This window comes from Megachile rotundata, unplaced genomic scaffold (genome assembly GCF_050947335.1).
Source record: "Megachile rotundata isolate GNS110a unplaced genomic scaffold, iyMegRotu1 scaffold0581, whole genome shotgun sequence".
Lineage (NCBI taxonomy): Eukaryota > Metazoa > Arthropoda > Insecta > Hymenoptera > Megachilidae > Megachile > Megachile rotundata.
In genome coordinates, this window is record NW_027473878.1 from 50,001 (window position 1) to 60,000 (window position 10,000).

At 44.1% G+C, this 10,000-nt stretch overlaps 1 non-coding gene and 1 pseudogene across 1 annotated transcript; both read right to left on the bottom strand.

Moving 5' to 3' along the window:
- Nucleotides 1–7,736, bottom strand: part of LOC143266408 (large subunit ribosomal RNA) — a 9,624-nt pseudogene extending 1,888 nt beyond the window's left edge.
- A 1,816-nt stretch (nt 7,737–9,552) lies between these two features.
- On the bottom strand, nt 9,553–9,707 carry LOC143266409 (5.8S ribosomal RNA). Its single transcript, XR_013041399.1, has one exon. It is a non-coding gene; the product is annotated as a 5.8S ribosomal RNA (ribosomal RNA).
- Between the last annotated feature and the right edge of the window lie 293 nt (nt 9,708–10,000).

Consider the following 10,000-nt stretch of genomic DNA (forward strand, 5'->3'; position numbering starts at 1 on the left):
GTATACACAAACAAACGGGTAACTATAAACAAACAGGTAAGTATAAACGAACAGGTAAGTATAGACAAACAGGTAAGTATAAATAACAGGTATGTATATAATTAATCATAGTCTATGAATGCATTAGCAATTTCGATAGAACTTCGCAATGTCATGAGCGATATCGTTTTAATTTCACTTTTTGTAAATTTCATTTGTTTCAGGTGAAGCCAGGTAGAGTCCGGGATTGCACCCCTGCTGCCTATTACGATTGGTAAGACTTCTCCTTCTTTTATTTTATACTTTTCTTTAAGATATTGCACACAATTTTTATATTTAATCTTTTTTTCTTCACAGGCTTTTTTCAGGTATTCCCTATTCTCGAAGCGGACCGTTACGTCGACAACGAGCACCTTTCTCTCGTTTTTTATTACGAGATCAGGCTTAACGAAATTCCCTTTAACCTGGAAATGGGGTTCGACTTGAACCTCATATTCTTGTGTGGCAGCTAATTTAGTGGCAATAAAGTTTTTTATGTCATCATGACGTTTAATGCGCTTTGATTTTGTTGCGATACATAGGCCCAAGATATGTCCTAGTGTTTCTGGCTGGCTTTGACATTTCCTGCACCTAATGTCAATGTTTTTGTTTGCTCGGGCTAATGTTGTCTTATTACCATACGTATTTGTGCGGAATTTTATGGCGTCAATATATCTAGATGGCTTTAACAAACCATTCTGTTGTAGCCAGCAATTTCCGATCCTATCTTTGGCGAAATCGGTGACGCCTTGGCCTTGACATTTTAACGAGCTCCATTGCTTAATATTATCGTGTTGAAGTCTCTTTTTTGCTTTTTCAATATCTGCAAGACTCGCTGGCCAATTAATTCGTAGAGAGTTCGCTATTAATTTAAGTTTTTCATCTGCTTTTTCATCGAGTAAAGCATTAGTTGCAGGATCAATCGATTCTTTCATTTTAACTGCATTACGTAGGGTTGCCAATTTAACTATATATTCGTATCTAGGTAACCCTAAACCTCCACTGGCTTTAGCCGTATAGAAGAAACCCATCGCAGTTGATGGTGACAAGTGTAGAATTTCCTTCACTTGTTGGCGCAATTCACTATCTAAAAGCTTTAGAACCGAGTCACATGGTGGATAGACTAGTAAGCCATATACAAATCGCGGTAAAATATAATCGGTTAAAAGAGTAATTTTTTGTTGTGGTTTTAACTGTAACTTTCTTATTCGTTTAACTATTTGTATCACATCCGGAACAACTATATTTCGATGAATTCCTTTCCATGGACCCATTTTTGCGCCTAAGTATTTAAACATCTCGTCTGGTTCCGCATTGGGAATAATTGCTTGTTCTATTTCTAAATTGGGTTCTGTAATACACCATGTCTTTTTTAACACTTTTATCTGGAATGTTTTACATTTTTTAATCGATAACTGCATGCTCATTTTATACAAATATTCATAGACTATATTTAATTGTTGTTGTGCCTCTTTCTTGTTTTTAGCGATCAGAACTATATCGTCCGCAAATACAAGAATTGATACCTTTGTTCGGTCATTTATTTGTAGGCCTTCTGTTTCAGATTCTAATTTATTCAGTAAGTTTTCAAGGCACAAGTTAAAAAGTAGAGGCGATAGGGGATCACCCTGCCTTACACCCCGTAATATCTTAATCCTAACTTTCTTATCATCTTTCGCCTTTATTATCGTTTCACCATCTTCGTACATGTTAGATATCAATTTCGTAATTTTATCGGGTATACCTTTAGCTTTTAGACTTAGTGATATTGCCGAATGAGGTATTGTATCAAATGCTTTAGATATATCTAGTACTGTGAAAACACCACCGTTCTTCAGTTTGGCGTTTGCTATAGCTGTATTTAAAAGCATTATATTATGTCTACAACCATTCTCGGAGTTGAAACCTTTCTGGCGCACATTTTGGTCAATAACATTTCTAAGTCTGATATCGATTAAAGCCGAGAAAATTCTGCTCAAAATTGAACTGATTGTGATTGGCCTCCAATTTTCGGCTTTACTAAGATCTTGGTTCAATTTAGGTATAAGCGTTGTTCTATTGCTCTTCCATGATTTAGGATAATGATTAGTGAAACATATAATATTATATAACATAGTCAATATTTGAGTAATACCCGGAAGTAAAAGATGATGCTTTTTAATATTGTCTGTTCCAGGCGCCGTTTTGTTACTTATTTTCTTAATTCTCTTTACTATTTCGTCTTCAACAATCGCTGGAAATGCTCTTAATAATGAAAAACCTGGCCCATCGATATTATCCCTAGTTGTAGCATGCATGTTCGGACCCGTTATTTCCCAAAGCTTTTTATACACTTCTGCTACTTCATCCGCTGTCGGTAGCGGTCTCGATGGCTCTACTAGAGAGTAGTCACCATTCATGACCATATCAGCAAGTTTTTTTGGGCACTCCTTAAAGAGTTCCTGGCACCTGGCGTATTTATATCTTTTTATATGGTTACATCTGGTTTTAGCATTTTTAGCGCGATTTCTACTATTTCTATTTCTATTTATATTTTTATTTCCATTTCTATTTCGATTATTTTGGTCATGTTTATTATTGTTATTATTGTTTGTTTCCCCATTATTCAACAAAAACGGTACTAAAACTTCCGATATAAAATAGTCAATTTTTTCTGTTAATTTATTTACATCACTATTGTTATTTAGCCAAATATCTTTTAATTCTTCATATATATTTCTACTTGTGTCCGGAATTTCATATTCATTTTCAATAGCTCGTTTCAGACTCATTATCCATTCATTTTCATTATCATTTTCGTTCTCATTGCATGCACATCCATCATTGTTGTTATTATTGTTACTATTGTTTCCATTGCTACTAGTGATATTACTTTCGCTATTATTATTATTTTCATTATTATTATTATTAACATTATTGTTATCATCGTTGCTGCTATTATTATTATTTTCCGGTACACTTTCAATTATACTTATATCATCTGATGCATCTTCGAAAATTTCTTCTTCTTCTTCCGATTGACTATTTATTTGCTGTTGTTGTTCTTCCTCTACGGACTCATCAATTGAGGGCATTCTTCTCTGTTTCCTTATTGCTGCTCTTTCCAAATCTCTTCGTTTGTCACTAATCTGTTTGAGTGACTTGTGTGGAATATATTTTTTTATCTCTACATTTGGATATCTATAGTCTCGAAACTGGAGATCTAGTACTTTTAATAATTCTGTTTCCTCTGGGGTCCAAATGTGCCGGTCAGATTGCCTTCTTTCACGTACTTCTAGTGATGTGTGTTGTATTTGTCTTTTTATGTTTCTAATGTTAGGGTGTTCAAATCTTTCATGTGTGGATAACCCTCTCTGGGTTTCAAAGCTCATAGGACAAGCCTCGCATTGAAAAGGTTTTTCAATTGCTTCTAGAGATACTAGTCTTTTACATTTACTATAGTGGCACTCCCACCCGTGCACTTTATCGAAGGTGCGGTCGCAATTGGCGCAACACCATACAATTAGATATTCCAGGTGGTGTAACTTATTATGATTATCTAGTCTTCGAGGCGCATCAAATGACAAGTTTAGTCCTTTTTCAACGCATATTGGACACATTTTATCCCTAACAAACGGTACATAAATCTTCACCGGCGCAGTATCCATATTCGTAGCCAAGTTCGTAGCCAAATCGTCATCTAAGGTCCCCTGTCTAACGGTCAAGACCGTCACGGAGTTCCCGGGACCTGGTAACTCCGCGTCCGAGGCCGGGGTTTGGTTGTCACTATCCATAATGAAAAGGGATTATTTATCTGTACAAACAAATCCAAATACTAAGAAGATTCATTACCAGGTGCAGTCCAAGTTGTCAACAAGCGTATATGTGATCCCACAGCTATAGCGGTTAATATATTAGTGAATGCTACGCATTTTGGTTTTATAATATTCACAGATCTGCTCTGTTAACGGTAAATATACCGGTTTGGTAAAATTTTATTAGATAAGCATTCCATATATTCCCGAATATTTCAGCTGTATATTCGGTATGCTCCTCCCAGGTGTTCTGGAGGAAATCAGCCACACGTCAATTAGCCATGCCTGTGTGTGTATATGTGTATGTATGTGTGTGCATGCGCATATGTGTGTGTATTGTGTATGCGTGCATGCGTGCATGTATGTTGTGTGTGTATGTGTGTATATATGTGTATGTATGATGTGTGTGTATGTGTGTATGTGTATGTGTGTGTATATGTTGTGTGTGAATGTGTATATGAGTGTGCGTGCATGTGAGTGCGTGTGTGTGTGTGTGTGTGTGTGTGTGTGTGTATGTGTAACAGGCATGTTACCGGCGGGGCCACGAGGAGGCTTGACGTGTAGCTGGGATGGGAGAGGCTAAGGGCCATAGGCCTGTATGGGGCTTTTGCCTTACACCGCAAGACGTGTCCCCCAGCACGAAGCTGGACAGCCCCTCAAGGGGGCGGGCCCACTCACGGCCGGAATAGGTTAAGCGTAGATGAGCCGACCCTCGACTGTCTTCACTTCGGGAGTGACGCATACTTCCGAGGAACCCCCTCGTAGGGACCCGGCGGCGGCGGAGAACCACACCATGCGGCACCAAGGAGACGGCGGAAACCTACATCCGCTGCTCGTCGTCCAAGGTGGCGGTGGTAACCCGCAACACACCAACCGGGCGGGATCACCCAGACAGTATGGGTGCCCAAAACGCGAGCCTTGCACCAGCGTGGGTCTTTCCCATCCGACGCGCGCATTGATGCATGCGCTAACGTCCTTTTGCTGGCCTATCCCCTCCGGGGTTAGTCTAGGCCACCGGCTTCCATGAGACTGGCTTTAAGACACCAGACTCCCGAACCTCGACTCGGATTCCGGGACGCGACGCGAAGTCGCCAACCGTTCACCTCGCCCAGGCCCGGCACGTCAGCCTGGCCAACTTCCCGACCAAGCCCGACACGCCCCGCTCCTCAGAGCCAATCCTTATTCCGAAGTTACGGATCCAATTTGCCGACTTCCCTTACCTACATTAATCTATCGACTAGAGGCTCTTCACCTTGGAGACCTGCTGCGGATATGGGTACGAACCGGCGCGATACCTCCACGTGGCCCTCTCCTGGATTTTCAAGGTCCGAGGGGAAGATCCAGACACCGCCGCAACTGCGGTGCTCTTCGCGTTCCAAACCCTATCTCCCTGCTAGAGGTTTCCAGGGAACTCGAACGCTTATACAGAAAAGAAAACTCTTCCCAGATCTCCCGACGGCGTCTCCAGGTCATTTTGGGTTACCCCGACGAACACTCTTACGAGGGCCCGATTGGTATGCGGTTCCGCTGCCGGGTTCCGGAATAGGAACCGGATTCCCTTTCGCCCGATGGGTGTGTTTCTTCCCAAATCACGCAAAATTATATAAACAACGACGCATCTGCGACGCAACGACGACACGACTTGCGTTCGATAGTTTGTAAGATTTAACCAAGCAAAAAATAGAAAAAAAATCGCTTTCAGGCGTTCGACAACGTCGCATCACGTCGAACGTGAAGTATCCATCGATCCGAACCGCGATCATTTTTTTTCAGCGTTCAACGTTTTTGTCAATTTATCAATAAAAATGATCATGTTCGAGCGGTGGATTAGGACACAAACACGAAACGACGGCGACGTAAATTGTTATTTAACTGCAATTTTTTTCTCTTTTTAACATTTTTTGCCTTTTGCGCGCGTACGTGCGTGCGAGCGTACGTATGTTTGTCATTTGCGTTCGAAAAGCGTGAATTTTAGGACACCTCATCAACATTAGATTTCTCTTAGGGCTTAGGATCGACTGACTCGTGTGCAACGGCTGTTCACACGAAACCCTTCTCCACGTCAGTCCTCCAGGTCCTCGCTGGAGTATTTGCTACTACCACCAAGATCTGCACCGACGGCGGCTCCAGGCAGGCTCACGCCCAGACCCTTCTGCGCACACCGCCGCGACCCTCCTACTCGTCAAGGCTTCATGGAGAACGGGAACTAAATCCCGTTCCTGCGCACTTGCCGTTGACGGCGGAGTATAGGCGCGACGCTTCAGCGCCATCCATTTTCAGGGCTAGTTGCTTCGGCAGGTGAGTTGTTACACACTCCTTAGCGGATTCCGACTTCCATGGCCACCGTCCTGCTGTCTTAAGCAACCAACGCCTTTCATGGTATCCCATAAGCGTCGACTTAGGCGCCTTAACTCTGCGTTTGGTTCATCCCACAGCGCCAGTTCTGCTTACCAAAATTGGCCCACTTGGCACTCTGATCCAAGAAAAATTTTATCAATTTATATCTCGTGGCTTCATGAAAATTCAAGCAAGCCAGAGATCTCACCCATTTAAAGTTTGAGAATAGGTTGAGGTCGTTTCGGCCCCAAGGCCTCTAATCATTCGCTTTACCAGATGAGACTCGTTATGCGTTCGAGTCGAGTGCCAGCTATCCTGAGGGAAACTTCGGAGGGAACCAGCTACTAGATGGTTCGATTAGTCTTTCGCCCCTATACCCAGTTCCGACGATCGATTTGCACGTCAGAATCGCTACGGACCTCCATCAGGGTTTCCCCTGACTTCGTCCTGACCAGGCATAGTTCACCATCTTTCGGGTCCCAACGTGTACGCTCTAGGTGCGCCTCTTCTCGCAATGAGAACGAGACGCCCCGGGAGTGCGAGGCCTAATCGTAACGAGGCCCATCCTCCCTTAGTCGACTTCACGGACGACTTTCACTTTCATTTCGCCTTTAGGTTTATCAAATCCCAATGACTCGCGTACATGTTAGACTCCTTGGTCCGTGTTTCAAGACGGGTCCCGAGAGTACCCAAAGCAATAGCGTCGCCGACCGGTAATTCAAAGTTTGGCCAGTCCAAGGACTCCGCCTGCCAACAGCCCGCCAGGCCCGGTTACGGCGCTAAGTCCGTACATCCGGTATCTAGACTGGAACGAGCTTGCGGCGGTCCTGGACGCAGTGCGTTCGAGAATTTTGCGGCCCGATACCGTCTGAGTACCGTCGCGCAGTCGGCCGGGCATCCAAGGGGCTGTCATCGTACGCTAAAAGCGACGGACAGTCTTCGCCTCGGGCCTTAGACCGACACGCAACGGGTCGCGACGTTCTACTAGGGGAGAAGTGCACGACTACATAGCCGGAACATTCGCCGCGGGTGGTGTGCCCACGCCGATGGGAAACCCGCCGTAACGGGACCATCCGGGGCACTATCGCACCAACACGGGAGCCAGCTTCGTTGACGATGAATCTCCCCATTCGATCTTTTGGGTTTCTCGGGTTTACCCCTGAACGGTTTCACGTACTCTTGAACTCTCTCTTCAAAGTTCTTTTCAACTTTCCCTCACGGTACTTGTTCGCTATCGGTCTCGTGGTCATATTTAGCCTTAGATGGAGTTTACCACCCACTTAGGGCTGCACTCTCAAGCAACCCGACTCTAAGGAGAGATCCACCCGAGACGCGTACCGGTCGCTACGGGCCTGGCACCCTCTATGGGTAAGTGGCCCCATTCAAGATGGACTTGGACGCGATTCGATGTCTCGGGATAAACGGATCCTCCTGAACACTACATTTCCCAGCGGCGTTAACCGCGGGATTCAGTGCTGGGCTCATTCCTGTTCGCTCGCCGCTACTAAGGAAATCCTTGTTAGTTTCTTTTCCTCCGCTTATTAATATGCTTAAATTCAGCGGGTAATCTCGCCTGCTCTGAGGTCGTCGAAATTTTATTATTTCTTTTCAAAGTTATACCACAAACTGTACGCTCTTTTCGGGGTTTCGACACGTAATACGAAAGGTATATTAATACCAACGACGCACAGGGATTATGTCGTTCGATTTTTTCCTTGTATCGTTCGATAACCAACTATTTTTCTCTTTTCGGATCAACACAATATCGTCGACTACTCGAAGGTACGTACGAGCCAAAATGAAAGCTCGGTGTCTCCTCTCTCTTTTGTTCGACAAAAGAAAAAAGGCACTTAAAACGCCGCATATTCGGGCAGGCGGGACAACGACAAAAAAAAAAACGACGACGACGACGTCCGGTTGTTCTCGACTCGCGTCGGAGTATATATGTATATATTATAATCGGATATATCTTTTTATCTATCCAGGGCGCGTTAAAACAAACGACGAGGAGAGACTACGACAACGAGGAGATAAAGGTCGGACCTTTTCTTCTTACCCTCGGCGCGCTCTCGCACACGATCGTTTCATGTTTCTTTTGTCCCCTAAAGGATACATATACCGTTACAACATATTTACGTTCGAATATACACTCGACGGTCGATAAACCGTAAAGACGCATCGTCCGATACGTTTTTTCTTTTGCTGTCGCGTTCCGACGCAAAATCCCAAGAAAAGGGCGAGAATGCCAGAGACAGCCATGTAAACCATCGGTGACTTATCATGGTCCAGAGAATAAAGGGTTAAAGGAAAAAAAAATCCCATTTTTAACGTGCGTGGTACACCTTCGTCGTGTATATATCGTTCGATGAAACCACGAGCGCACAAAAGGAGGAACAAAAGCGTTTCGAGATCGATCTTCGGTGTAAATGTCATTGTTCATTTGCGTTCGACCGTTGTTCGATAAAAGAAATTTAACACACGAACAACAATGAAGGGAGACTCTCGCAAGACGATCACCAAATAAGCGTTTATCGTTCGATCGGTCCGGGTTTTTCAACGTCCGTCCGGCACAATTATGCACTTCGAGGACTGGACGACCGGAACCCGTATTGGGATCGCGCGGTCTTCCGCTTCTAATCAACGACAACGAAGCGATCTGCGCTTGTAAATGTTAAAAAAACGTGGCGAAGCTACGATCTCGTAATAATTTAACCGTGAAAGAGCTTCCGTCGCACGTTTATTTTTAACTTTTCTCCTCGTTGTATAAACTTTCGCACCGTCGAAAAAAAAATTCGACAATCATTTCAGACAACGTCGGGAGCGCGGAGAAACGCCGTAAACACGCTCTACTCTCGGCTTGCTTCCTTCAAATTGGTGTCTAACAATTCTCTCGCAGGGCGAAGAATCATTTTCTCTCTCGTCTAAATATCCTTCTGTAGTTAGGTGTTTTCGACTCGGGAGCGCTCTTTCACGGGCGGTCGTATATGGTCTCTTTTAGGGGTTTAACTAGAAACCACGACTCACGCAAGCCGAGATAAGCGCATTCCGCCGAGAAGATCCTAAAAACTAAGAATTGCGAGATATACGAAAATGTTCTTCTGTCGCCTGTGAAAAAAATGAACACTAGCAAAGAGAGGGCGAGACACGAACGTTCCATTTAACATTCTCCGCGTCAAACGCCGACGAAATGTCCAACCATCGCTCGTACGTTTTCGCCAATTTCGCAAGTTGTTCTCTCTCTCGCGTTCGACCATCGGATCCCGCTCCGAAACGTTCGACTTTTCGGCGTTTAACAGTTTCGTTTTATCTAGTCGAACGACGAGCGGTACCGAAAAAAATTTAACAATGAAGAGAAAACCTTTTGCTGCTAAAGGCAAACGCAAGCAGTCTTTAGTTATATAAACGACCCTCAGCCAGGCGTGGTCCAGGAATTGTATCCGTGGACCGCAATGTGCGTTCGAAATGTCGATGTTCATGTGTCCTGCAGTTCACACGTTGACGCGCAATTAGCTGCGTTCTTCATCGACCCACGAGCCAAGTGATCCACCGTTCAGGGTAATCGTATAAAAATTTTTGTTCATATTTAACAACTCAGCGTCTGAAAACCAGTATGTACGTGATTTATTTAACCTGGTTTATAAATTCGTTCGATTGTCCATAGAATACTAACTCCAATCCAAGCGCAAGATCGAGTATCGGTATTCGGACGTCGTCCCGTCATAGCTCTGTTCACAGATTTACCCGAGCTGATTGATGATTAAGACGACACGATAACGTCCATGGACGGGTAAAGGACCGTATAAAACTACAGAACCGCCGATGAAACGACGCTCTGTGACGCATTTCTCTTC